This window comes from Tamandua tetradactyla, chromosome X (assembly GCF_023851605.1).
Source record: "Tamandua tetradactyla isolate mTamTet1 chromosome X, mTamTet1.pri, whole genome shotgun sequence".
Lineage (NCBI taxonomy): Eukaryota > Metazoa > Chordata > Mammalia > Pilosa > Myrmecophagidae > Tamandua > Tamandua tetradactyla.
The window spans coordinates 99,649,945-99,673,266 of record NC_135353.1 but is presented as its reverse complement, the minus strand read 5'-3'; the positions used below and the strand labels follow the sequence as shown (position 1 = coordinate 99,673,266).

Below are 23,322 nucleotides of genomic sequence, written 5' to 3'. Positions count from 1 at the left end.
TCTGCAGAGGCCAGACTGGCAAATTAAAAGGGCCACTAATCCTGCCACCTTTAGGTCTTCAGTGGTGGTGCTAAAAGCTGCCATCCCTCCCCCAACCCCTAACTTCTGATATTGTTTATTTTCCTTCACAAACCTGTTTAATGTGTGCTTATCACTGACTTCAAAGTCTAAGAGAATTTTGATGCTTATTCCAGCCCCAGCCTGTTCTCAGTAGTCTAGATCCAAGACTTTGCTTCATAACTCAATGAAATCAGGTTGCTACCAGGTGAGGGTGAAGCTAGAGGGCTGAGGGGAGAACAGACTCTCCCTCCAGTACTACTCTATTTGTAGCAGGTGATGGAAGTGATATGCACATCACTTGCATGTGTATCTATTTCCATAGCTTTTGTGTGGTGGTTGAAATGATGCTGGTGGGCAGATCCTGATTCCTTTGGAAAAGTGTTGGGTAGCTGATGGCTGGGGGTAAGCGGCCGTACTCAGTCAGTCACACAGACACACAGCACACAACTCAGGAGACAACCCTCAGGGGTGAGTGGAAGGCATCCACTTTATTGAAGAAGTGCACAGGCTTATATAGGCTGGGAGCATGCAGGGACACGTGTTGGGCTGGGATTGGTCACCATTGTTGCTAGGGTGGAGGGCAGATTTCTGGGATTGGTCTCCGTTGTTGCTAGGGCGGAGGGCAGATTTAAGGTCAGCCATTTTGTGTTGCCTTGCATCAGCCACGGCAGCCATTTTGGCGATATTTTATGATTTCTCCATCAGAAAAGGAAGCTATGAGAGATGGAGAAATGAATCCCTCTTTGACTCTCCTTTCCTCTTCCTCCCTAAGATTGACTTCCTATATTCTGCCCCCCTCCCTAAGCACATATGCCTGACCCACCAACACATAAGCTCTACAACAGAAGAAAACTATCGCCCAGTCCTTGGAGGAGAAGACAGTTTCTGAGCAATCGTTCCTACCAGGAAACTTCAGGATCCTTCGGGAGCACCCTTAAAAGTCAAACCTCTGGGTCCTACCTGTTTTCCCAACAATTTCAGGAAAAGAAATAGGGAAGGGATTCCTACTTGATCATTGGCTATTTTCCAACACATCAGCCTGATGGAGGATGTCATGAAGGCTGTGTTCCTGGGTGGCTACATTTTTCCAGCCCAGAAGAGTTCAAAGCAGACCCATCAGACCTGCTTTGTCAGTGATACCCATTAGACCTCCTTTGTCAGCTATTGATGTGCGTTTAATTTGTGGCACTTCCCTTGTGATGTTCCTTTTTCCTCCTTTTCAACCAACAATTTCTTTTAATCGCTCCATCTTTCTAGTAGACACTGTGGCCTGACACAGCACCTTTGCCTTCATGGCTAGCATTCTTAAAGATTAATTAGACTCTTAAGAAATAGTAAGTAAAAAGCTTTTTTGTGGGGAACTGATTCCCTACAAATTTGTTTGTACTTTCTGTTCAGAATAAAAGTTCCCTGCCAGGACTTGTGAAGAGAGCCCACGTCATTCATTCTCTTGGGTTTCCTACTGTTTGGGAATTCTCAGATGTGGGGAAGTGTTTTTTCCCTCTTTACCAGGGCAGAGGTTGAATTTGCAACTTGTCATACAATTTTGTTGAAGAAAGACAGACAGAAGGTCACAAAGGCAAAAACTCCATTGCTCTTGGGGAGTGGTTTGGGAGAAAAGCTAATGAATAAAAGCTGTGGTGCAACTCCCTTTCTGGAAGGGGTGTGAGGTATGAGGTGGATTTACCGGAAGCTTTGGCAGTCTGCTTTGAAGTCTTCTGGGCTGGAAAAATGTAGCCACCCAGGAACGCAGCTTTCATGATATTCTCCATCAGGCTGATGCGTTAGAAAATAGCCAATGATCAAGTAGGAATCCCTTCCCTATTTCTTTTCCTGAAATTGTTGGGAAAACAGGTAGGACCCAGAGGTTTGACTTTTAAGGGTGCTCCTGAAGGATCCTGCAGTTTCCTGGTAGGGACGGATTGCTCAGAAAACTGTCTTCTCCTCCAAGGACTGGGAGATAGTTTTCTTCTGTTGTAGAGCTTATGTGTTGGTGGGTCAGGCACATGTGCTTAGGGAGGGGGGCAGAATATAGGAAGTGAATTTTGGGAGGAAGATGAAGGGAAAGTCAAAAAGGAATTCATTTCTCTATCTCTCATAGCTTCCTTTTCCAAAGGAATCAGGATCTGCCCACCAGCATCATTTCAAACACCACACAAAAGCTATGGAAATAGATAAACTTGCAGGTGGTACACATATCACTTCCATCACCTGCTACAAATAGAGTAGAACTGGAAGAAGAGTAGTGTTTCCCTAGGTTCCCTTCTAGGAATTTTAAATTCTTATACTTAGGTCTTTGATCCATTTTGATTAACCTTTATATATGGTGAGGTAGGTATCCATGTTCATTCTTTGTATATGGATATCCAGTTTCCCCAGCACCATTTGTTGAAGAGACTATTTTTTTCCCATTGAGTGGACTTGGCACCCTTGTCAAAAATCAGTTGGCTGTAGATATGAGGGTTTATATCTGAACTTTTGACTTGATTCCGTTAGTCTACATTTCTGTCCTTGTGCCAGTACCGTGCTGTTTTGATTGTTGTAGTTTTGTAGTAAGTTGAGATGTGAGTCCTCCAACTTCATTCTTTGCTTTCAAGATGGTTCTGTCTATTCCTAGCCCCTTATCCTTCCATATACATTTGATTATTGGCATTTACATTTCTGCAAAGAAGGCTATTGGAATTTTGATTGGGATTATGTTGAATCTGTATATTGCTTTGGGTGGTATTGACATCTTAACAATGTTATGTCTTCCAATCTATAAACATGGGATGTCCTTTCTTTTATTTAGGACTTCTTTGATGTATTATAGCAATGCTTTTCTAAACAAATAAATTTTAGCAACATGTTCTTGATATCCTCTTCAGATTGTTCATTGATTTTTTTTAACTTTTTTTATTGTATAGTATAACATATGCACAAAGCAAAGAAATAAAGAAGCAATAGTTTTCAAAGCACTCTTCAATAAGTAGTTACAGGACACATCCCAGAGTTTGTTGTGGGCTACCATGCGATCCTCTGATATTTTTCCTTCTAGCTACTCCAGAATATAGGAGGCTAGAGGGCTTAAATATTTTTTTATCATCACAATCGACTTGTTTTGTGTGAAAAATAACATATATACAAAAAAAGCTATAAATTTCCAAGCACAGCACCACAATTAGTTGCAGAACATATTTCAGACTTTGACATGGGTTACAATTCCACAATTTTAGGCTTTTAATTCTGGCTGCTCTAAAACACTGGAGACTAAAAGACTTATCAATTTAATGATTCAGTATTCATATTCATTTGTTAAATCCTATCTTCTAAGTATAACTCCACCATCACCTTTGATGTTTCCATACCTCTCTTTAGGGCTGCTTGGGCTATGACAATTCTAAATTTTTGACATTGGAATGGTCTGTCACTAATATGGGGTAGGGAGATGGAATTATCTGATGTTCTGGAGAGGCTAGGCTAGGTTTCGGGACTTATCGAAACCGGGGACCCTTCTGAAGGTTGTAGGTCTCTGGTGTTCATTGCTTTTGAACAGAATCACAACTGATTTTTGGGTATTGAACGTGTACTCTGCAACTTATAATAAAAATTCATTTATTCTACTAGTTTTCTTGTGAATTCTTTGGCATTTACTTATAAATGATCATGTATTCTGTGAATAGATATAGCTTCTACTTTTCCAATTTAATTTTTCTCTTGCTTAATTGTTCTTTCTAGAACTCTCAGTACAATATTGAATCTCAGTGTTGGTAATGGACATCCTTGTCTTGTTCCTAATCTTAGTGGAAAGATTTCAGTCTTTCATCATTGAGGATAATGTTTGCTGTGGGTTTTTCATATATGCCCTTTATCATGTTGAGGAAGTTTCCTTGTATTTTTATTTTAAGGAGTGTTTTATCATGAATGAGTGTTGAATTGTGTCAGATGCCTTTTCTGTATCAATTGAGATGATCACGTGGGTTTTATACTTCATTCTATTAATAAGATGTATTTTAGTGTATGGATTTCTTATGTTGAACCACACTTGCATTATTGGGCTCAATCCCACAAAGTCTTGGTGTATAATCTTTTTTGATATGCTATTGGATTTGATTTGTTAGTGTTTTGCTGAAGAGTTTTGCAAAAATATTCAAAAAGAATATTTGGTCTGTAATTTTCTTTTGTTGTGATTCTTTATCAGGCTTTGGTAGCAGGATAATGCTAGCCTTATGAATGAGTGAAGAAGAGTTCCCTCCTCCTTAATATTTTAGAAGAGTATGAGAAGGATTCGTGTTATTTCTTCTTTGAATGTTTGGAGGAATTGACCAGTGCTGCCATCTGGTCTTGGAGTTTTCTTTGTTGGAAGTTTTTCTTTTGAATCTGGGAAAGCTTCTCAAATTTGTATGTCATCCTTGCACAGGGCCCATGCTAATATTCTCTGTATCATTTCAATTTTAGTATATGTGCCATTGAAGCAAACACTGTTGGAAGGTTTTTGATTACTCATTCAATGTCTTTACTTGTTATAGGTCTTTTAAGATGTTTTTCTTCTTGAGTCAGTGTAGGTAATTTATGTTTTTCTAGGAATTTGTCCATTTCGTCTAGATTATCAAATTCGCTGCTGTGCAATTTTTACAGTAGTCTCATAGTCCTTTTAATTTCTACAACATCAGTAGTAATGTCACCACTTTCATTTCTGATTTTAATTACTTGCATCCTCTCTCTTTTTTCTTTGTCAGTCTAGTTAAAGGTTTGTCAATTTTATTGATCATTCCAAAGAACCAACTTTTGGTTTTGTTAATTCTCTCAATTGTTTTTCTATTTTTCTATTCTCTATTTCATTTATCTCCACTTTAATCATTATTTCCTTCCTTCTACTAACTTTAGGTTTAATATGCTGTTCTTTTCTAGTTTCTCAAGATGTGAAGTTAGGTTATTTATTTGAGACCTTTCTTCTTTTTAAACATGGGCATCTACAATTATACATTTCCCTCTGAGCACTGCATTTGCTATATCCCATAAATTTTCATATGCTGTATTTTCATTTTCTCTATGAGTTTTTTAGTTTTCCTTATGATCTCTTCTTTGACCCAGTATTTTGAATTACTTAGGTTGGGGTTTTCTCTTTTTTTATTTATTAGAGAAGTTGTAGGTTATAGAACAATCATACATAAAATATCAGATCCCCATATTTGTCATTTCAGATATTGTGGTCTTCACTCCATCAGTTCTGCTTGGTTCCTTTTAAAAATTTCTATCTCTTTACCAAGATTCTTATCTTGTGCATTCATTATTTTCCTGACATTCTTTAATTCTTTCTCTCTAGTTTCCTTCATCTCCTTGAGCATTAAAAAAATTTTTTTTATTGAGAATTATCCACACACATACAGTCCAGCCATATTATACAATCAGTGGCTCACAATATCATCACATTGTTGTGTATTCTTCACCATGATTATTTTTACAGCGTTTGCATGGCTCCAGAGAAAGAAATAAAAAAGAAAAAATAGAACTCATACATCCCGTAACGTTTACCCTGCCCTCTCATTGACCCACAGTATTTTAATCTACCTAATTTTTACCCTTTATCTCCCCCCATTATTTATTTTTTAGTATTTTTTTTTTTTACTAATCTGTCCATATCCTGGATAAAGGAGCATCAGACACAAGTTTTCACAATCACACAGTCACATTGTAAAAGCTATATGGTTATATAGTCTTCTTCAAGAATCAAGGCTACTGGAACACAGTTTAGCAGTTTCAGGTACTTCCCTTTAGTCACTCTTATCCATCACAAATTAAAAAGGAATATGTGTATAATGTAAGAATAACCTCGAAGATTACCTCCCAACTCTGTTTGAAATCTCTCAGCCACTGAAATTTTATTTTGTCACATTTCTCTCTTCCCGTTTTTGGTCAAGAAGGCTTTCTCATTCTGATGATGTCGGGTCCCGGCTCATCCCCAGGAGCCCTGCCCCGTAATGCCAGGGAAACCCCTGAAAATCATGTCCCACATAGGAGTGAGGGCAGTGAGTGCACCTGCCAAGTTGGCTTAGAGAGAGAGGCCACATCTGAGCAACAAAATAGGTTCTCTGGGGGTGACTCTTAGGCATAATTATAAGTAGACTTAGCTTCTCCTTTGCAGGAATAAGTTTTATAGGGGTGAACCTCAAGATTGAGGGCTCAGCCTATTGAATTGGCTGTCCCCACTGTTTGCAAGAATATCAGGAATTTCCCAGATGTGGAAGTTGAATATTTCTTCCTTTCTCTCCAGACCCCCAAGGGGACTTTACAAATATATTTTAATTCTCTGCCTAAATTACTCTGGGATATATTGGGGAATCACACTAACTTATACAAACCAACAAGATCTCACTCTCTATTCAAGATTCCATGTAATTATGGTGTACAAGTAAACTGACAATAGAAGTTAAATTAGATAATGAGCTACCCAGAATATAAATTTTGCACTAAATAAACATCTCTTCCTTTGATCTTGCACAGAGGTTGAAGTTTGAAAATATGGGCCATATCAGCCTATACCCAGTATTCTGATTTACCTTAGTCCTTTCCAGATCAGGTTCATTCATATCTTTACTTGAAGTCTGATCACTTTTTCAGCTTTTTAAACAGTTACTGAATGGGGAAATGCTGACTTTCATAGTTTCAGTGCTCTAATTCTAAGTCTCAGGTGTCACTTAAATACCTGAAATTTCAGGGGCCGACTGGGTTATATACAAATATCTAAGTATTTCAGAATTTAGGAATAACAGTTATAGCACCAGAATATATGTGACTGCTGTAACAGTTTATAATCTAGGACTCTTTACAATAGGCTCCAAGCTAATAGCCCATGGTCTTGACTTCAATTCTCAGAGTATGTATATTCTAGTTAGTCCATATGAGTGAGGCATGGTAATATTTGTCTTTTTGTTTGTGCCATTTCATTTAACATACTGTCCTTAAGGTTCTTTCACCTAGTTGCATACCTCACAACTTCATTCCTTCTTGCAACTGCTCAGTAGTCTTGTATGTATACACCACAGTTCTCCCTTCCATTCCTCAGTTGTTGTACCCTTAGGCCACCTTCATCCATTGTGAATCGCAAACACTGCCACCATGCACACAAGGGTGCAAATGTCCATTCCTGTCCCCACATTCAGTTCCTCCAGGTACATCTTTTTCTTCACGTTTTCTCTAGCACTTGTTCCTCTCTGATCATTTTTTGCATGTGTGCTGTATTGCGGGGTCATATTTCATTATTTTCATGTAAGTATCCTGTTATTGCAGCACCATTTGTTGAATTTTTGTTTGTTGAGAAGTAGTTGGACTGGGAATCAAACCCAGGCCTCCCACATGGCAAGCAAGAATTCTACCACTGAACTACCCTTGCACCCTCTCTCTGTTCATTTTTAATTAATTTTATTCACACATCATGCAATCCAACCTAAGTAAATAGACGTGCCTTCACCATTATAGTCTATATGAAGATATTACCTTTTCTTCTGCATAGAATACATACCCCTCCCCCATGCCCCTCCACTTGTTGACATTTAGTTTTGGCATAATGCTTTTGTTTCATTCAGTGGAAGTATATTACAGTGTTACTGTTGACTATAGACCCTAGTTTGCATTGATTGTACCTTTTAATGTGTACCATCCATTTTCAACCCCTTGCAATTTTGACATTCGCTTTCCCCCATGCAAAAACATTTTTTTATTTGTACAGTTAATCCCCATAATTATCCACTTATGGCATTCTTAAATTATATAGTCAGTCTTTATCCTTTGTCCTATCTTCTGGTTTCATACCTGCCTCCAGCCCTTTTCCCTCATATATTCACATTCAGCTTCATTCAGTGCACTTACATTATTGTGCTACCTTCAGGTAGTGTTGTGCTATACATTTCTGAATTTTTACACTCTGTTCTGCTGTACAATCTGCATTCCTTCAGCACCAAATGCCCAATGTTGACCCTCTTTCTATCTCCTGATAACATGTGTTCTTAACCTTAATTCTCAAAGTTCACTTATTAACATTAGTCCGTATTAGTGAGACCATACAGTGTTTATTTTTTTGTTTCTTGCTAATTTCACTCAACATAATGTCTTCAAGTTTCATCCATGTTGTTATATGCTTCATGACTTTATTCCGTCTTAAAGCTGTGTAATATTCCATCATTTGTATATACCACAGCTTGTTTAGCCATTTGCATGTTGATGGACATTTGGGCTGTTTCCACCTCTTGGCAATCATAAATAATGCTGCTATAAATATCAGTATGCAAATGCCCGTTTGTGTCTTTACCTTCAGTTCCTCTGGATATAAACCTAGTAATGAGATTCCTAGATCACATGGCAATTCTATACTTAGCTTCCTGAGGAACCACCAAACTGCCTTCCACAGTGGTTGGACCACTTTACATTCCCACCAACAGTGGATAAGTGTGCCTCTTCACATTCTCTCCAACACTTGTCGTTTTCTGTTTTATTGATAATGGCCATTCTGGTGCGTGTGAGATGATATCTCATTGTGGTTTTGATTTGCATTTCCCTAATAGCCAGTGAAGTTGAGCATCTTTCATGTGCATTTTAGCCATTTGTATTTCCTCTTCTGAGAAGTGTCTGTTTCATGTCTTTTGCCCATTTTTAAAATTGTGTTGTTTGTCTTTTTTGTTGTTGAGTTGAATAATCCCTTTATATTTTCTGGATACTGAACCCTTATCTGATATGTGGTTTCCAAATATTGTCTCCCATTGCATAGGCTGCCTTTATATTTTCCTGACAAATTTCCTTGATGCATAAAAGTATTTAATTTTGAACAGTTCTCATTTATCTGTTTCTTTTTTCATTGCTCATGATTTGGGTTTAAGGTCTAAGAGACTACCTCCTGTGACAAGATTTATAAGATATTTCCCTACATTTTTTCCCAACTGTTCTCTGGTCTTAACTCTAATGTTTAGATCTTTAATCCATTTTGAATTAATTTTTGTATAAGGTGTGTGTTCTGGTTTTGAATCAATTATGTACCCCAGAAAAGCCATGTTGTAATTCTGATCCAATCTTGTGGGAGCAACCATTTCTTTTAATCCCTATTCAGTACTATAGGTTGGAATCTTTTGATTAGATTTTCTCCAGGGAGATGTGACACAACCAATTGTGGGTATTATCTTTGATTAGCTGGAGATGTGACTCCACCCTTTCCAGGTGGGTCTTGATTAGTTTACTGGAATCCTTTAAAAGAGGAAACCTTTTGGAGAGAGCTCAGAGCAGACAGAAGCTACAGAAACGACAGAAATGAGAAAAATGACAGAAGCCAACAGAAACTTCACAGCAGAGCTGACACAGATGCAGACACATGGAGAATGAAGAGAATATGGATGTTTGGAGATGCTTGGAGCCCAGCAGACGTCACCATGAGATGTTAAGCAAGCCGGAACCTGGAGAGGCAGATGCCAGCCACGTGACTACCCAGCTGACAAAGGTGTTCCTAACCCACGAACCTTCCTTGAATTAAGGTAACCTCATATTGCTGCCTTAATTTGGACATTTTTACTTCCTTAGAACTGTAAACCTGTAACTTATTGAAATTTTTATTAAATTTTTTTTGTTGTGAAAATAACATACATACAAAAAAGCAATGAATTTCCTAGTACATTTTAGCAAGTGGTTATAGAACAGATTTTAAAGTTTGGTATGGGTTACAGTTCCGTGATTTTTTGTTTTTTCTTCTAGCTGCTCCAAGACACTGGGGACCAACAGATATGTCAATATAATAATTCATCAGTCATACTCATTTGTTAAAACTTCTGTTATACTCCTCCTTCTCTTTAAATAACCCATATAAATAAAAGCAATAAATTTCAAAGTACATGGCAACAGTTAGTTGTAAAACAGATTTCAGAGTTTGGCATGGGTTACAATTCCACAATTTTAGGTTTTTACTTCTAGCTACTCTAAGGTACTAGAGACTAAAATATCAATATAATGATTTGGCACTCATACTCATTTGTTAAATCTTAACTTCTCTATAACTCCACCATCACCTTTGACCTTTCTCCCACTCTTTAGGGATATTTGGGCTTGGCCCATTCTACCTTTTTCCTTTTGGAGGAGGCTATCGATAATATAGGATAGGGGATGGAACTAGTGGATGTTCTGGAAGAGGTGGTCTCTCTGCATTTCAGGACTTATCTGGCCCAGGGACCCATTTGGATGTTGTAAGTTTTGGAGGGTTACCCTAGTGCATGGAACCTTTGTAGAATCTTATACAATGCCCTACGTATTCGTTAGGATTGGCAGGAATGGTTTTGGCGGGGTTTGGCTAGCTATGATAAGTAGCGTTGTCTAACTGATGCATGCATAAGAGTGACGTCCAGTGTAGCCTCTTGACTCTATTTGAAGGCACTCAGCCACTGATACCTTATTTGTTACACCTGTTTTTCCCCTTTTAATCAGGATGGCATTGTTGATCCCATGATGTCATCTCCCATGCTGCCAGGCAGACTTTCATCCCTGGATGTCATGTCTCATGTAGGGGGAGGGCAATGATTTCACTTGCAGAGTTCAGCTTAGAGAGAGAGAGGGCACATCTGAGCAACAGAAGAGGTCCTCCAGAGTTGATTCCGGCATACATATAGGTAGGCTAAGCTTCTCCAATACATACATAAGCTTCACAAGAGCAGGCCTCAAGATCAAGGGCTTGGCCTATTGATTTGGATGTCCCTAATGTTTGGCACAGTATCCGGGGTTTCCCTGGTGATAAAGTTTAATAGTTCCATATTTTTTCTCCCATCCCTCAAGGGACTTTGCCAATACTTTTTGATTATCTACTTAATATACCCTGGGATATATCCAGGTGTTACAATTACATTCTACAGGATTAAAAACTCTCATTCTTATTCTGGGCTCCATGTATTTGGATTGTTTAAATGATCTATCCAGACAGGTTGAATTAGATTATGTGCTACAGAAAACGTGGGTTCTGGACATAATAAAACTTTCTTCCTTTGATCTCAAAAAGTAGGTGAAGTTCTAATATACAGGCAATGTCTTCCTTACCCCTGTATTCTGAATTACCTTAATCCTGACCTGATCAGCTTCATTCTTATTTCTAAATACCAGGTTACACATATGTAAAACAGCCCCTCACAATCCAGAAATAACAATTACTACTCTGGACTAAATGTGGCTGCTATAAGAGCTTACAATCTAGGCCCCAGTTTTCTTATAAGTATTTTCTAAATGAGATCAAACAATATTTGCTCTTTTGTTTCTGGCTTATTTTGCTTCACCAAATGTCCCACAGGTTCATTCACATTGTTGCATGCCTCACAACTTCGTTCCTTTTTGTAGCAGCACTGTCTTCGATCATATTTTACACCATCATTCACTAATCTACTTCTCAGTCAGTGCATCTTTCAGCCACCTCTATCTATTGGGCCTAATGCATAATGTCCAAAGTCATAAATTCCCCTGTTTAAAAAGCCATTCCAGTTCTTGTATATTGCATTCTGGCAATTAGCATACTAACACAATGTGAGATTTGGATCCTATTTCATTCTTTTGCATATGGATATCCAGGTTTTCAAACATCATTTATTGTATAGGCTGCTCCATCCCAGGTGGGTTGGCTTGACTGCTTTATCAAAGATCAATTGTCCATAGGTGAGAGGGTCTATTTCTGAACACTCAATTCAATTTCATTGGTCAGTATATCTATTTTTATGCCAGTACCATGATCATTTTGACCAATGTAGCTGCATAATGTGCTTTAAACTCAGGAAATGTGAGACCTCCCATTTCATTTTTCTTTCTCAAGTTATTTTTAGCTTTTTGGGACACCCTGCCCTTCCAAATAAATGTGGCTATTGGTTTTTCTATTTCTGTAAAGTAAGTTGTTGGGATTTTAATTGGTAATACGTTGACTGTATAAATCAATTTGGGTAGAATTGACATCTTAACTATATTTAGTCTTCCAATCCATGAACATGGTATGCACTTCCATTTATTTAGGTCTCCCATTATTTCTTTTAGCAATTTCTTGTAGTTTTCTGTGTATAGGTCTTTTGTATCCTTAGTTAAAATTATTCATAAATATTTCATTCTTTGTGTTGCTATTGTAAATGGAATTTTTTTCTTCATTTCCTCCTCTGACTGCTTATCACTAGTGTATAGAAACACTACTGATTTTGGAGTGTTGATCTTATACCCTGCCAGTATGCTGTACTTATTTATTAGCTCTAGTGGCTTTGCTGTAGATTTTTCAGGATTTTTGATATATACAATCATGTTACCTGCAAGCAGTGAGGGCTTTACTTCTTCCTTTCCATTTTGGATGTCTTTTATTTCTTTTTTTTTTTTTTTTTTTTTGTCTTGTTGCTCTGGCTAGAACTTCCAGCACAATGCTGAATAACCATGATGACAGTGGGTATCCTTGTCTTGTTCCTGATCTTTGAGGGGATGCTTTAAGTCTTTCCCATAGCGGATGATGTTATCTGTGGGTTTTTCCTATATTACCTTTATCATGTTGAGGAACATTTCTTCTGTTCCTATCCTTTGAAGTGTTTTCATCAAGGAAGGATGTTCAATTTTGTCAAGTGCTTTTTCAGCATCAATCAAGATGACATGTGGTTTTTCCACACTGATTAAGTGATTTTCTTGCGTTGAACCAGCCTTGCATACCTGGAATAAATCCACCTGATCATGGTGTATAATTCTTTTAATGTGGTGCTGGATTCAATTTGCAATTATTTTCATTGAGGAGATTGGTCTGTAATTTTCTTTTCTTGTAATATCTTTGCCTGGCTTTGGTATTAGGGTGATGTTGGCTTTGTCAAATGACTATGGTAGCTTTCCCTCCTCTTCAGTGTTTTTGAAGAACTTGAGCAGGATTGGTACTACTTCATTCTTAAATACTTGGTAGAATTCACATGTGAAGCCATCTGATTCTGGACTTTTCTTTCTTGGGAACTTCTTGAGGATGGATTCAATGTCTTTACTTGTGATTGGTTTGTTGACATCATCTTTTCCTGCTCAAGTCAATGTTGGTTGTTCATGCCTTTCTAGGAAGTTGTCAATTTCATGGACGTTGTCTAGTTTATTGCTTATGGTTGCTCATAGTATACTCTCAATACCTCTTTTTTTTTTTTTTTTTTTTTTTTTTTACATGGGCGGGCACTGGGAATCGAACCTGGGTCCTCTGGCATGGCAGGCAAGCGTTCTTGCCTGCTGAGCCACTGTGGCCCGCCCTCAATACTTCCGTTATTTCTGTGGGGTCAGTGGTTATGTCCCCTCTTTCATATCTGATTTTATGTATTTGCATTCTTTCTCTTTTATTTGTCAGCCCAGCTAAGGGTCCATCGATTTTATTGATTTTCTAAGATAACCAACTTCTGGGGGTTTTTTCCTTGATTATTTTCGTATTCTCAATTTCATTTATTTCTGTTCTGATTTTCATAATTTCTTACCTTTTGTTTGTTTGGGGGTTAGTTTGCTGAACTTTCTCTAGTTTTTCCAAGTGAACAATTAATTCCTTGATTTTTACTCTTTCTTCTTTTTTAATATAGACATTTATGGTGATAAATTTCCCTCTCAGTATTGCCTTTTCTATATTCCATGAATTTTGATATGTTGTGCTTTCATTTTATTTGCCTTGAGATATTTACTGACTTCTCTTTTAATTTCTTCCTTGACCCATTGGTTGTTTCAGAGTGCATTGTTTAGCATCCATATTATTTGTGAATTTTCTGGCCTTTTGCCTGTTATTGATTTCCAATTTCAGTCCATTATGGTCTGAGAAAGTGTTTTGTGTAATTTTAATATTTTTAAATTTATTGAGATTTTATTTGTAACCCAGCATAAGGTCATCCTTGAGAATGATCCCTGAGCACTTGAGAAAATATGTATCCTGCTGTTGTGGGGTATATTGTTCTGTAAATGTCTGTTAAGTTTAGTTCATTTATCGTATTATTCAAAATCTCTGTTTCTTATTAATCTTCTGTCTAGATGTTCTATCTATTGATGAGAGCAGGTAATTGAAGTCTCCAACTATTACGGCAGAGGTGTCTGCTTTGCACTTCTGTGTTGTTAATGTTTGCCTCTTGTACTTTGGAGCACTCTTGCTTGGTGCATAAATATTTATGATTGCCATGTCTTGTTGAATTGTTCTTTTTTTCTAATACATAGTGTCCTTTGTTTCTTTCAGTTGTTTTACATTTGTAATCTAATTGGTCACATATTAGTATAGATGCCTCTGCTCTTTTCTGGTTGTTGTTTGAATGAAATATCTTTTCACTTTCAATCTATTTTTGCCTTTGGTCTAAAGTGAATCTTCTGTAGATAGCATATAGATGGGTCCATTCTGCCAGTCTATGTTTTTTGATAGGGGCTTTTAAACCATTAATATTTAATGTCATTACTGTAAAGGCAGTACTTTCTTCTACTGTATTGTCTTTTGGATTTTGTATATCATATCTAACTTCTTTCTCTTTTTACCTTACTGATTGTCTTCATGTCTACATTTTTCTCCAGACCTCTCTTTCCTACATTTTCCTATGTGCCTGTATTGCTCCCTTAAGTATTTCTTGTGGAGCCATCCTCCTGGGAACAAATTCTCTCAGTGATTGTTTGTTTGAAAATATTTTAATCTCCCCCTTATTTTTGAAGGCCAATTTTGATGGGTATAGAATTTTTGTTTGGCAGTGTTTGTCTTTCAGAATCTGAAAAATATCATACCACTGTCTTCTCACCTCCATGGTTTCTGCTGAGAAATCTACAAATAATCTTATCAAGCTTCCTTGTATGTGATGGATTGCTTTTCTCTTGCTGCTTGCAAAATTCTCCCTTTGTCTTTGACTTTGATAATCGGATTGGTATCTTGGAGTATGTCTATTTGGTTCTGTTCTGTTTAGGGTATGCTGCACTTCTTAGATCTGTAATTTAGTGTCTTGCATAAGAGACTAAAATTTTCAGTGGTTATTCCTTCATTAGTCTTTCTTCTCCCTTTCCCTTCTCTTCTCCTTCAGGGATACCAACAACACATATATTCGTGCGCCTCATATTACCATTCAGTCCTCTGAGACCCTGCTCATATTTTTCCATTCTTTTCCTTATATTTTCTCTTATGTGTCAGATTTCAGATACCCAGTTCTCTAATTCACTAATCATTTCTTCTGCCTTCAAATCTTTTTTGTAGGTTTCCATTTTTTGTCTCTTCTCTTGTGCCTTTCATTCCATAAGTTCTGCAATTTGTTTTTGCAAACTTTTGAGATATTTTTATGTTTACCCAATGTCTTCTATATATTCTCCCTCAACTCGTTGATTTTATTTTTTATGAGATTTTGCATGTCTGTTCAATCATCCTGAATTAGTTGTTTTAACTCCTGTATCTCATTTGAAGTGTTGGTTTGTTCCTTTGACTGGGCCATATCTTCAGTTTTCCTAATATGACTTGTTATTTTTTGCTGGTGTCTAGGCATTTGATTTCCTTAATTAGCTTATTCTGGAGATTCTTTGTACTCTTTTACCTAGGGTTTTCTTGCTGAATGCCTTTGTTCTCTCTCTGTTCTTTGACATGCAGTTCAATTTATTCTATAGATCTAGCATAGGTTCTCTCTAACTGATCAGAATTTTTCACTTCTTTTTTTTTCTGTTTCTTGCCCTGTGTATATTGAGCCTTTTTTTTCCTTTTGGAGGGTCTCCTCAGATATTATAGACACCAATCAGATTTTCCCAGACTAAACAGGTTCAGGTCTCATGAGGAGAGAGTAGCCCCCACATCAATTTTCCCTGAAGGTTAGATCCAGCAGGTTGTCAGACTTTTCTATGAAACCTCTAAACTCTGCTTTTCCTATCCTGCTAAGCTTATGGAGCTTGTCTGCCTGCGGCTTCCCACCATCTTGAAGTGATGCAATGCCTGTAATTTCATCAGACTGTCCCTGCCAGGGGCATGGTTGAGACAGAGGTGAGCCAGTAGTGGGCTTTGATTGATTCTGTTTTCCAGTCCTTGGGGCTTGAATTCCTTGAAGGAGGATTCCACTTGAACAGTGCCCTGACTCCCTTTTCTTGGGGGGAAGATATGCTATTTAGTGAATTAACCTCTTTCACCTGACTAGTTACTTTGTCTCTCATACATGCTTTAGTTCTGCCTTTGCCTGGCATAGTGCTAGAGCCTAAGAGTGCTTCTAGTTCTATCTAATGAGCTGTTTAAAAAGTAAAAAGGAAAAGCAAAGCAGCCTTTTCAGAGTTGAACCTCTGCACCTTGGGTTTGTCAATCAAGAGCTTGAGTTGGTTCGTGGTTCTGTGTATCTCCAGGTTCTGTGTGTCCCCTTTTCTTGGGGTCCAGCCCTTTTCCAGTATTTTGTGCTGTCCAACTCTTAAAGCTTCTGTTTTCTTTTTCTTTCTGTCTGCTTTGCCCCCTCTCTGCTGGGACAAAAACTCCTCGTTCCTTTAGTGCTTATTCCACGTTTATGTGCCGAGAGCCTGTTTCCAGTAGTCAGAATTTGTTAATTAATACTTCAGTTGGAGCTTGGTTGAGCTAAGCCCTTGCTACTAGTAATGTCTGTTTCCTTTCCCCTCGGGAAACCAGCCTGCTGTGCTCATGGGGGAGGAGTGCCAGCCTCCACAGTTTGTGGGACTTACAGTTCTTTGTGGGATCTCAGCCATTCCACCTGATCCAGACTGGTGTACACTGTGTATCTGGTCCCTGATGCTCCCCCAGCAGATTTTTGTACCATTCCTGGTTATTTACTAGTTTCTCTGTAGGACAAACTAACCTCCACACCTCACTATGCCACAATCTTGCCCCACCTCCCTCTCTTTGAGCATTTTTTAGATCAGTTTTTTTTCAATTTTTTAAAAACTATTTTTACTGAGATATCTTCTTGCAACATACAGTCCATCCAAAGTATACAATCAGTGACTCACAATATCATTGCATAGCTGTGTATTCATTACCACGACCATTTTTAGAACATTTGCTTCACTCTGGAAAAAGAAATAAAAAGACAAAAGATAAATCCCATACATCCTATACTCCTTACTCCTGTCTCTCACTGACCATTAGTATTGCAATCTACCTAATTGTTTTTTTAACCCCTTATCTCTCTCCATTATTTATTTATTTATTTTCCTTTTTTTTTTACTCATCTGTCCATATCTTGGATAAAGGGAGCATCAGCCACAAGGTTGTCACAATCACACTGCCACACTGTAAAAGCTATATAGTTATATCGTCATCTTCAAGAATGAAGGCAACTGGGAAGCAATTTAACAGTTTCAGGTATTCTCTTCTAGCTATTCTAATACAGTAAAAATTAAAAAGCGATATCTGTATAGTGCATAAGAATAACCTCCTGAATATCTTCTCAACTCTATTTTGAGAAGATACTCAAAATATCTAAGACACTCTACTCTTAGCCACAAAAAAAGCTGTGTCTTATTTCTCTTTCTTCTTTTGGTCAAGAAGACTTTCTCAATCCCATGATGCTGGTCGTGGGATTATTTTCCAACTCATCTTGGGAGTTCTGTCCCATGTTGCCAGGGAGTTTTACACCCCCGGGAGGCATGGCCCATGTAGTGGGGAGGGCAGTGAATTCACCTGCTGAGTTGGCTTAGAGAGAGATAAGCCACTTCTGAGCACCAAAAGAGGTTTTCTGGGGGTGATTCTTAGGCACAATTATAAGTAGGCTTAGCTTCCTCTTTTAAGGAATAAGTTTCATAGGGGTGAGCCCCAGGATCGAGGACTTGGCCTATTAAATTTGTTGTCCCCAATGCTTGCGAGACTATCAGGAACCCCAGATGGGGAAGTTTAATATTTCCTCCTTTCTCCCCAGGCCCTCAAGGGACTTTGCAAATACTTTTTTATTCTCTGTCCAAATGACTCTGGGATGTATCAAGACATCACACTAACTTGTACTAACCAATAAGATCTCAGTCCATATTCAAGATTCCATGTAATTATGGTGTTCCAATAAACTGATGATACACATTAAATTAGATAGTGTGCTACCAAAAATATAATTCTTGCACCAAACAAACATCTCTTCCTTTGATCTCACACAGAAGTTGAAGTTTTAAAATATAGATCAGTTCACCCTGGGTCCTGATTTACCTTAGTACTATACAGATCAGGTTCATTCAAAAGTGAATGATTTGGGGCAGGTCACAGTGGCTCAGCAGGCAGAGTTTTTGCCTGCACGCCAGAGACTCTGGTTCAATTCCCGGTGCCTGCCCATGAAAAAAAAAGTGAATGATTTGTAAGTGATCTAGTTGAAGTCTGATCACTTTTTCAATTTTTTAAACAGTTGCTGTATGGGGTAATGCTGGCTTTCATAGCTTCAGAGCTGTCACTCTGAGTCTTGGTGTGACATAGATACCTGAAATTCCAAGACTGACCAGGTTATACACAAATAGCTCAGAATTTCAATATTTAGAAATAACAGTTATGACTCCGGAATGGATGTGTCTGCTGTATGAGCTTATAATCTAGGAACTTTTACAATAGGTCTTAACCTGATACACTTGATTTCAATTCTCTGAGTTTGCATATTATACTTAATACATGTGAGTGAGGCAAACTTCACTCATTTTTTTCATTTAACTGTGCATTTATCATGGCAATTGACTTAAAAATTTTTTTGTGAAAAATAACACACACACACACACATATATAAATACAATAAATTTCAAACCACACCACAATAATTGGTTGTAGAACAGGTTTCAGAGCTTGGTATAGGTTACAGTTCCACATTTTTAGGTTTTTACTATGAGCTTCTCCAAGACACTGGAGATTAAAAGAAACATCAAAATAATGATTCAGCACGCCAACTCATTTGTTAAACCTTACCTTCTCTGTATAACTCCACCATCACCTTTGATCTTTCTTCCACTCTTTAGGGGTATTTGGGCTATGCCCATTTGAACTTTTCAGTGTTGCAAGGGGCTGCTGATAATATGAGATAGGGGAACGGAACTAGTTGATATTCTGGAGAGGTTGGCCCCTCTGCATTTCACGATTTATCAGGTTTAGGGACCAATCTGGACGTTGTACGTTTCTGGAAAGTTACTGTATTACATGGAACCTTTTTAGAATCTTATATAACACCCTAGGTGTTTTTTAGGATTGGCAGGAATGGTTTTGGTTGAGGTTTGGCAAGCTATGATGGTTAGCAATGTCTAACTGAAGCTTCCGTAAGAGTGACCTCCAGAGTAGCTTCTTTTTTTTTTTTTTTTTATTAATTAAAAAAAGAATTAACAAAACAATTAGAAATCATTCCAATCTACATGTACAATCAGTAATTCTTAATAACATCACATAGTTGCATGTTCATCATTTCTTAGTACATTTGCATCAATTTAGAAAAAGAAATAAAAAGACAACAGAATAAGAATTAAAACAATAATAGAAAGAAAAAAAACAAAAAAAACAAAAACAAAAAACCTATTCCTCACATGCAGCTTCATTCAGTGTTTTAATATAATTGCATTACAATTGGGGAGTATTGTGCTGTCCATTTCTGAGTTTTTATATCCAGTCCCGTTGTACAGTCTGTATCCCTTCATCTCCAATTATCCCTTCTCTTTTTTTTTTTTTTTTTAATTAACGGAAAAAAAGAAATTAACCCAACATTTAGAGATCATACCATTCTACACATGCAATCATTAATTCTTAACATCATCACATAGATGCATGATCATCATTTCTTAGTACATTTGCATTGGTTTAGAAGAACTAGCAACATAACCGAAAAAGATATAGAATGTTAATATAGAGAAAAAAATAAAAGTAATAATAGTAAAATCAAAACAAAACAAAACAAAAACCTATAGCTCAGATGCAGCTTCATTCAGTGTTTTAACATGATTACTTTACAATTAGGTATTATTGTGCTGTCCATTTTTGAGTTTTTGTATCTAGTCCTGTTGCACAGTCTGTATCCCTTCAGCTTCAATTACCCATTGTCTTACCCTGTTTCTAACTCCTGCTGAACTCTGTTACCAATGACATATTTCAAGTTTATTCTCGAATGTCCGTTCACATCAGTGGGACCATACAGTATTTGTCCTTTAGTTTTTGGCTGGATTCACTCAGCATAATATTCTCTAGGTCCATCCATGTTATTACATGGTTCATAAGTTTATCTTGTCTTAAAGCTGAATCCATTCTGCCATTCTATGTCTTTTGATTGGGAAATTCAGTCCATTAACTTTTAGTGTTATTACTGTTTGGATAATATTTTCCTCTACCATTTTGGCTTTTGTATTATATATATCATATCTGATTTTCCTTCTTTCTACACTTTACTCCATACCTCTCTCTTCTGTCTTTTCGTATCTGACTCTAGTGCTCCCTTTAGTATTTCTTGCAGAGCTGGTCTCTTGGTCACAAATTCTCTCAGTGACTTTTTGTCTATAAATGTTTTAATTTCTCCTTCATTTTTGAAGGACAATTTTGCTGGATATAGGAGTCTTGGTTGGCAGTTTTTCTCTTTTAGTGATTTAAATATATCATCCCACTGTCTTCTAGCTTCCATGGTTTCTGCTGAGAAATCTACACATAGTCTTATTGGGTTTCCCTTGTATGTGACAGATTGTTTTTCTCTTGCTGCTTTCAAGATCCTCTCTTTCTCTTTGACCTCTGACATTCTAACTAGTAAATGTCTTGGAGAACGCCTATTTGGGTCTATTCTCTTTGGGGTGCGCTGCACTTCTTGGATCTGTATATTTAGGTCTTTCATAAGAGTTGGGAAATTTTCAGTGATAATTTCTTCCATTAGTTTTTCTCCTCCTTTTCCCTTCTCTTCTCCTTCTGGGACACCCACAACACGTATATTTGTGCGCTTCATATTGTCATTCAGTTCCCTGATTCCCTGCTCAAGTTTTTCCATTCTTTTCCCTATAGTTTCTGTTTCTTTTTGGAATTCAGTTGTTCCATCCTCCAGTTCACTAATTGTAGCTTCTGTCTCTGTAGATCTACCATTGTAGGTATCCACTGTTTTTTCCATTTTTTCTTCTTTGTCCTTCACTCCCACAAGTTCTGTGATTTGTTTTTTCAGATTTTCTATTTCTTCTTTTTGTTCAGCCCATATCTTCTTCATGTCCTCCCTCAATTTATTGATTTGGTTTTTGAAGAGTTTTTCCATTTCTGTTCGTATATTCAGCATTAGTTGTCTCAGCTCCTGTATCTCATTTGAACTATTGGTTTGTTCCTTTGATTGGGCCATATCTTCAATTTTCCGAGCGTCATCCATTATTTTCTGCTGGTGTCTGGGCATTTGATCAGATCTCCCTGGGTGTGGGACCCAGCTGGTTGAAAGGTTTTTCTGTGGAATCTCTGGGCTCTGTTTTTCTTTTCCTGCCCAGTAGGTGGCGCTCGTGGCGGTCGTTTGTCTGCGGGGCAGTCGGCCCGGGAAACCGCGCGTGGAGGCGGGGGTCGCTGGCCGTGGCTTGGGGGAGTGCCGGTCCAAATTGCCCAGCTGGCCCGAGACGCCAAGCGTGACGGGAGGGCCCCGCTATCCAATGTTCCCAGTCAGACCGGGGAGCCACGTGCGTGGAGGGGACCCCAGACGCCAGCCACCCCAGCCGGGAAAACGTGCACCCCTCGGGTATCTCACAGCAGTGGATTCTCCCTACCCGTTCAGCCGTTCCAGAATGGGGTACGCTGTCTTTTTTGGTCTCTGTCGTGACTCCGGGAGCTGTTTTGTATTGTTTCTGTTTCTTTAGTTGCTTTTCTGGAGGAGGAACTAAGACCCGCGTGTCTTACTAAGCCGCCATCTTCTCCGGAAGTCTCCAGAGTAGCTTCTTGACTCTATTTGTACTCTCTCATATCTTATTTGTTACTCTTCTTTTCCCCCTTTTGGCCAGGCATTGTTGATCCCATGGTTCCAGGGCCAGGCTCATCACTGGGGGTCATGTCACAGGCTGGCAGGGAGACTTTCACCCCTGGATGTCATGTTTCATGTATGGGGAAGGGCAATGATTTCACTTGCAGAGTTGGGCTTAAAGAGAGAGAGGCCACATCTGAAAAACAAAAGAGATCCTCAGGAAGTGACTCTTAGGCATAACTATAGGTAAGCTAAGCTTCTCTGCCTAATACATAAACTTTATAAGAGCAAGCCTCAAGATTAAGGGCTTGGCCTATTGGTTTGGGTGTTCCTAATGTTTGGCACAGTATCAAAGGTTTCCCAGGTGGTAAAGTTTAATGGTTCCATATTTTTTCTACCATCCCTCAAGGGACTTTGCCAATACTTTTTAATTATTTACTTAATATACTCTGGGATGTATCCAGGTGTTACATTAGGCTATACAGGATTAAAGGCCCTTGTTCTTATTCTGGATTTTCTGTGTTTGGATTGTTTAAATGATATATCCAAGCAGATTGAGTTAGATTATGTACTACAGAAAATTTAGGATCCAGAAAAAATAAACCTTTCTTCCTTTGGTCTCAAAGAGGAGGTGAGTTTCTAAAATATATACAATGTCTTTCTTATACCTGTATTCTGAATTACCTTAATCTCGACCTGATTGGTTTCATTCTTATCTCTGAATACCAGGTTATAAATATATAAAACAACCTCTCAAAATCCAGAAATAACAGTAACTGCTCTGGACTAAATGTGACTGCTATAAGAACTTGCAGTCTAGGCCCCAGTCTTTTTATAAGTATTCTAAATGAGATCATACAATTTTTGCTCTTTTGTTTCTGGCTTATTTTGCCTCATCAGATGTCCCACAGGTACATTCACAATGTTGCATGCCTCATAACTTCATTCCTTTTTGTAGCTGCACAATGTTTGATTGTATGTATATACGATCATTTGCCAATCTCCTCAGTCAGTGCATCCTTCAGGTACCTCTATCTATTGGGCATCACGTATAACATACAAAGTCAACAGTCCATCAGCTGTCTCAATTTTAGATAATTTCATTATTCCCAAGAGATAGATCACTAATAAATACACCCTCACCAAATAGAAAATCCAGACCTCCCCTTAACTCTTTTCCATCCCCCCTTGTTTACCCCTGGTGTTGCTGCGGTACTGTTGACGCTTTCCTGTTAAACATAGCCCATTGCATGCAATAACAGTTTTCTTCCTATACCATGAAATTATACACTCTTTATACAAGATTCATACCTTTGCAGTAGTTCATGCAAGAACTTATTTATATTTATAGTGTTGATTGGTGGGACATATGGGTCTATACAACCCCTTTCAGTCATGCTCACCTTCAATATAATATTACTTATAGATCCACTAGTGAACTGCCTTCTATTACTTT

At 38.0% G+C, this 23,322-nt stretch overlaps 1 long non-coding RNA gene and 1 other non-coding gene across 2 annotated transcripts in view; one reads left to right on the top strand and one right to left on the bottom strand.

Annotated features, from left to right (window-relative positions):
- Window positions 1-23,322, top strand: part of LOC143670575 (uncharacterized) — a 62,798-nt gene that overhangs the window by 2,238 nt on the left and 37,238 nt on the right. The gene's annotated exons all lie outside the window — the stretch shown is intronic.
- Window positions 4,415-4,521, bottom strand: LOC143672282 (U6 spliceosomal RNA). The gene has a single exon (XR_013169751.1). It is a non-coding gene; the product is annotated as a U6 spliceosomal RNA (small nuclear RNA).